The sequence below is a fragment of the Lagenorhynchus albirostris genome, chromosome 12 (genome assembly GCF_949774975.1).
Source record: "Lagenorhynchus albirostris chromosome 12, mLagAlb1.1, whole genome shotgun sequence".
NCBI classification, from domain to species: domain Eukaryota; kingdom Metazoa; phylum Chordata; class Mammalia; order Artiodactyla; family Delphinidae; genus Lagenorhynchus; species Lagenorhynchus albirostris.
The window spans coordinates 79411098-79417097 of NC_083106.1; the positions used below are offsets into that span (position 1 = coordinate 79411098).

Consider the following 6000-nt stretch of genomic DNA (forward strand, 5'->3'; position numbering starts at 1 on the left):
AAACTTAAAAGCTTTTGCACAGCAAAGGAAACCATGAACAAGATGAAAAGACAGCCCTCAGAATGGGAGAAAATATTTGCAAGTGATGAAACTGACAAAGGAGTAACCTCCAAAATTTACAAGCCCCTCATGCAGCTCAATATCAAAAAAAAAAAACCCACCTAAGCCAAAAATGGGCAGAAGACCTAAATAGACATTTCTCCAAAGAAGATATACAGACTGCCAACAAACACATGAAAGGATGCTCAACATCATTAATCATTAGAGAAATGCAAATCAAAACTACAATGAGGTATCACCTCACACCAGTCAGAATGGCCATCATCAAAAAATCTACAAACAATAAATGCTGGAGAAGATGGAGAAAGGGAACCCTCTTGTACTTTTGGTGGGAATGTAAATTGATACAGCCACTATGGACAACAGTATGGAGGTTCCTTAAAAAAATAAAAATAGAGCTACCATATGACCCAGCAATCCCACTACTGGGCATGTAGGACATGTACCCTGAGAAAACCATAATTCAAAAAGATACATGCACCCCAATGTTCACTGCAGTAGTATTTACAATAGCCAGGACATTGTAGCATCCTAAGTGTCTCGACAGAGGAATGGATAAAGAAGATGTGGCACATATGTACAATGGAATATCACTCAGCCATAAAAAAGAAACGAAATTGAGTTATTTGTAGTGAGGTGGATGGACCTAGAGTCTGTCGTACAGAGTGAAGTAAGTCAGAAAGTGAAAAACAAATACCGTATGCTAACACATATATATGGAATCTAAAAAAAATGGTGCTGATGAATCTAGGGGTAGGACAGGAATAAAGAGGCAGACGTAGATAATGGAGTTGAGGACTTGGGGAGGGGAAGCATAAGTGGGAATGATGTGAGGTAGTGGCATGGACATATATACACTACCAAATGTAAAATAGATAGCTAGTGGGAAGCAGTCACATAGCACAGGGAGATCAGCACAGAGCACATGGAGATCAGCTCGGTGCTATGTGACCACCTACAGGTCTGGGATAGGGAGGGTGCGAGGGAGATGCAAGAGGGAGGAGATGGATCAAAATTATAAGTGTAAGATCTAACACTATAAAACTCTTAGAATGAAAAATAGGACTTGATCGTGATGTTGGACTTGGTAACAGATGTTTAGATATGACATCCAAAGCAGTAGCAATAACAATAACAAAATGGAGAAATTGGACTTTATCAAAAAGAAAACATTTTGTGCATCAAAATACGCTGTGAAGAGGGTGAAAAGGCAACTCACAGTGTGACAGAAAATATTTGCAAATCATATATCTGATGAGTGTCTGGTGTCTAGTACATGTAAAGAACTCCTACAACCCAACAACAAAGGACAAAGAACCCAATTTAAAAATGGACCAAGGACTTGAATAGACATTCCTCTAACAGGGATATACGAATGGCCAACATTTGGAAAGATGCTCTACATCAATTGTCATTAGGGAAATGCAAATCCAATTCCCAATGAGAAAGCATTTTAGATCTACTAAGCTAGCCATGATTAAAAAATGGAAAATAAGAAGTGGTGATGCATATGAGGAGAAATTGAAACACTTGTGGATTGCTTGTGGGAATATAAAATGGGCAGCTGCTCTGGAAAAGTTTGGAAGTTCCTCAATAACTTAAACGGAGAATTGCCATATGAGCCAGCAGTTCCCCAAAGAGTTTAAAACATGTGAACATGTGGTCAAACACTTGTACAAGGATGTTCAAAGCAGCACTATTTGTAATAGCCAAAAAGTGGAAAAAACTAAATGTCAACAACTAATGAATTGATGAAAAACTGTGTTAAATCCATACAGTGAAGTATTATTCAGTCATAAAAGGAGTGGAATAGTAATACATTCTGCAATATGAATGAAGCTTGAAAACATGATGCTGAATGAAAGAAGCCAGACACAAAATGCTACATATTCTGGACATATGATTTTACTTATATGAGATACCCAGAAAAGGCAAATTTGTAGAGACAGAAAGCATATTAGTGGTAGCCAGGGGCTGGGAGAAGGGAGAGACTGCTGAATTGGTACCAGGTTTCCTTTGGGGGTGATAAAAATGTCTGGAACTATATAGCGGTAACGGTTGTACAACATTTTGAATGTATAAATACCATAGAATTTTACTCTTAAAATGGCAAATTTTATGTGGTGTGTATTTAACCACCAAAAAAGTATATGGCACAACTTAGAAAAATTATATTTATATATATATATATATGTCTATCAACTATAAATTTCTAGATTCAACCTATGATTCTATTTCCACTTTAGTGTTATCTTAAACATCAAGGCTTTGGGTATCAGAGAAACTTTGGTTTTGGAACATTTGTAAATGTGTAAGTGAACCTACAATTAAAAGGTCTACCTGGTCAGGGAACTAGCCTGGTCAGGGAACTAGATCCCACATGACGCAACTAAAAATCCTGCATGCAACAACAAAGATCCTGCATGCCACAAGTAAGACCCTGTGCAGCCAAATAAATAAATAAATAAAAGGTCTAGCAACATCTACAACTTCAGTCTATATCAACTGGGATGTTTCCACGCAGATGTGGGGGGGGAGGGGTGGGTGGGTGTATTATTTCTTGAGATGCAAAGCAACAGTGATGATGACTCATCTTGAGATGAGCATGAAGATCATATCTTGAAGAGATTTCAGAGAAAAACAAATGACATGATTAAAGGATAAGAAAGTTGAATCTGTGAGAAGAGATGAAAAGAACAGGATCAACTTGCCTAGTGGAGAATGAACTGAAAAGTGATTTAATAGCTGGAATCAAGTACTGTGTTAAACATAACCACCCGGGGAAATAAAAGAACGCCGTAGCATTTACAGACTAGAGAAAATGCTGGATTTTGATTATCTTGTTTTCTTTCTCAGAGACATTTTAGTAAGCTACTTCAAAAATGTGGAAGACCAGGTGGGGCAGGTGTGGTGGTTTTGCTGTGACGAGGAACCTCTGTGAGAGTGGCAGGAAGCAAGAGAGCTGTGCCACCCTTATCTTGTAAAGTTACAATGATTTTGATTTTTAATGGTCAAAGATAGGAAAGGGAATTATTCTCACTTTTTCCTAAATATTTACAAATACCTTTGGCGTTTTTCTTCAGGTAGGACAGAAGAAAACTTTGGTAACCAAGGAGCAGACTAGGCTAGGACAGATGGGATTGAGGCCATGCTTGTAGAAGAAAGAAGCTTTCTTTTAGAGTCAGAGATGATAAATACTGTAACAAAATTTAAGAAATTGTGGTTTTCTTTGGAAACCTTTACACAGAATATATTCTAATCTACAAAAACAATTTTATTATCATTTTGCTTGGCTGAAATGAATGGATTAGATGACTACTCAAATTTCATTTAAGTGAAGCAGGAGAATCATGGTTTTCTGATCATAACTCTCTCTAAACTCACAAATTCTTAGAAACAGAAGTGCTCATGAGACACAATTCAATCCCTTAACAGTCTTACTTAATTTTATCAATTTTTGTGGATAGGTAGTATTACCAACATAGTTCTAAGAAAGTCAGTAACATGATTATAGGTGACAACCACATTTTATCACTTAAGAAAAAAAACCATGAAACCCAGCATCAGCCTGGGAAACTATAGAAATGTATCATCAAAAGTGCAAAATTTCTGCTCTATGTGGTGTACAAGCCACTAGACTGAAAAAGTCCCCAAAAGACCCAGCTGATGTGCAGAATAAATTTTTCTTTCACAGCATTGTCAACACATGGATTAAAGATAAAAGTCAATAAATTAAATGTAAATAAAGCACTCCAAAATAGCATGTATTTAAAATTAGCATAAAGTCTAAATTGTCGATGTTTTGTATTATGGATTGTGTTTTTTCTTTATTTTTTTCTTTTTGGCTATAGGATCTTAGCTCCCTGACCAGGGATTTAACCTGTGCCCCCTTGCAGTGGAAGCATGGAATCCTAACCACTGGACTGCCATGGAGTTTGGGATTGACATGTACCCACTGCTGTATTTTAAATAGTTAACTAACAAAAACCTACTGTAAAAAAAAGAAAATAAAGTAAAATTAGAATAAAAACCTCTCTTTCTGATATCCCTGTATATTAATTATCCTAAAATAATCCTTCAGCTACCAAACACTTGAAATTCTGGGTTTAAAAAAATACATCATTCTAAACGCTCAGCTGAATGAGCCAGAAAGTAAAGGAAAAGTAAAAACAAAAAAATGGTAAAGCAGAAAGCCAGTGAGGTAAGCAGTCACAGAAGCCATGGATGCTCTGAGCATCTTTCAACCCTCAGTGACCTAGAAGTGAGCCCCACAACGTGGTGCTGGTGGCGAGGGGGGTGAACTTACGAGGCAACGCTTAGCACATGTATAAGAGGGACATTTGGGTCAGACAGCCTGTTACAGAGCCAGAATCCCTAAAGTGTGACACCCAGGCTTACAGGGTGAGCTACGTAAATAAACTTGCCTCCCAGAGATCTGGCTCGTGGTAGACAGGGGAAAAACTCCTTATGTGGGTTTGAAGACAAAATTCTCACTACTTATTTCTTTGAAAAAAAAAAAAAGAATTTAGTTTGAAGTGATCCTGAATTGGAGGATCCTTTTCATGTTTAACAAAAACAAACAAACCAAAAACTGAAAGTAAAAGAAAAGTAAACTGAAATTTTCCAGGAAAGAAAAACATGAAATGCAGACCTCAATGGGTAAAAAAGTACCAACAAATAAGAACCCATGTTAAGAAAAAATGTACAAATAGATAAACAACAAAAACCAACTTAGGAGAAAAAAGAAATAATGGAACTATAAAATCAAGAATCAGAATGATTAGGCACAAAAGATAAAATGAGTTTGTTTAATATGTTTAGGGTAATAAAAATAGAAAAATGTCCTTAAGAAATCATCACAGGGCTTCCCTGGTGGCGCAGTGGTTGAGAGTCCGCCTGCCAATGCAGGGGACGCGGGTTCGTGCCCCGGTCTGGGAAGATCCCACATGCTGCGGAGCGGCTGGGCACGTGAGCCATGGCCTATGAGCCTGCACGTCTGGAGCCTGTGCTCCACAACAGGAGAGGCCACAACAGTGAGAGGCCCGCGTACTGCAAAAAAGAAAAAAAGAAAGAAAGAAATAATCACAAATGAATAGGCAGAGGTACTGCTTCTGGTAATGGTGGATTATTGTGATTTGGGCTGACACTACTGCAGATCACAATTATAAGCTCTGTACAAAATGCTACTTTAAAGAGCAATTATTTGAAGGCACAGGAGTAGGATACTAGGAGGTAGAAACTTGAGGGGAATCATCTTTGAAAAAAAGAGATCTGGGAAAGATTCCTATTTTTATGGTTTTTTCTAGTCTACAGTGATAGGGAGTTAGAACTGAAACAGGAAACCACTGTCTTGCTGACCTGAAGAATCAATGGATGAAGTGAGGTTCTGCCATAATGATTGAAGAGTGAGGGGGCGGGGTGCATGCTGGGAAGGAGGGGTCTACAGAGTGGCAGCCCTAAAGTCTACAAAATGCCATATACAAGTCCTTGGCTGAACCTGAATTATGCAAGCATGAGAGCGATTACAAGGAAACTAAAGAGCCAGAAGCTGCAATTTCAGCTACTCCAGATAGCTGCAGTGTGAGTCCAGCTGAGTGAACTGCCTCCTAAAACAAAAAATCAACCCTTCAGAAGCCAACAATAGAATTCAATCTCTACAACAGGTATTTCACAAAGTTCAGTATAAAATTTTTAAATTATTAGGCATGTGAAGAAATAGGAAGATGTGCTCATAGTCAAGGGAGAAAGGAGTCAATAGAAAAAGACGAATATGGTGCAGATGTTAGAATTAGAGATGACGGCTTTAAAGAACTTAAAATAATCTTATTCAAGAACCAAAAGGAAAAATAGAGCCCTGAGGAATCTAATGAACAGACAATAAATCTCCACAGAGAAATGGAAACAGAAAAGAAGCAAATGCAAATTCATTACCTGAAAAGT

General features: G+C 37.8%; 1 long non-coding RNA gene across 1 annotated transcript in view; it reads left to right on the top strand.

Annotated features, from left to right (window-relative positions):
• The window catches only part of LOC132530802 (uncharacterized), an 81280-nt gene extending 77248 nt beyond the window's left edge, over window positions 1-4032 (top strand). The window contains exon 3 of the long non-coding RNA XR_009543891.1: window positions 3912-4032. This is a non-coding gene — a long non-coding RNA (uncharacterized LOC132530802). The remainder of the gene's footprint in view (window positions 1-3911) is intronic.
• Window positions 4033-6000: the final 1968 nt, after the last annotated feature.